This window comes from Coregonus clupeaformis, unplaced genomic scaffold (genome assembly GCF_020615455.1).
Source record: "Coregonus clupeaformis isolate EN_2021a unplaced genomic scaffold, ASM2061545v1 scaf0285, whole genome shotgun sequence".
In the NCBI taxonomy this organism is placed as follows: domain Eukaryota; kingdom Metazoa; phylum Chordata; class Actinopteri; order Salmoniformes; family Salmonidae; genus Coregonus; species Coregonus clupeaformis.
This window is the reverse complement of record NW_025533740.1, coordinates 94,583-95,000: the sequence shown is the minus strand read 5'-3', so window position 1 is coordinate 95,000 and position 418 is coordinate 94,583.

Sequence of the window (418 nt, the reverse complement as noted above, 5' to 3'; positions counted from 1 at the left end):
CTTCTCACATAAACAAGCGTATCTCTGTGAAATGTCAACGGACTACAGCGCATACCCCAAGCTTTTAACTTTCAAAGACTTTTACTTTTATTTATTTTTTCATCTTTATTTAACCAGGTATTTAACCAGGTAAGCCAGTTGAGAGCAAGTTCTCATTTACAACTGCGACCTGGCCAAGATAAAGCAAAGCAGTGCGATAAAAACAACAACAACAACAACACAGAGTTACATATGGGGTAAACAAAACGTACAGTCAGTAACACAATAGAAAATCTATATACAGTGTGTGCAAATGTAGTAAGTTATGGAGGTAAGACTTTTACTTTTATTTCAGCTTGTGTCATGCACATTTTTCTATTTGCGACGTGTGTAAACAACTTGGAAGACGAAGACCACAAAATGTAAAATCCTCAAAGGT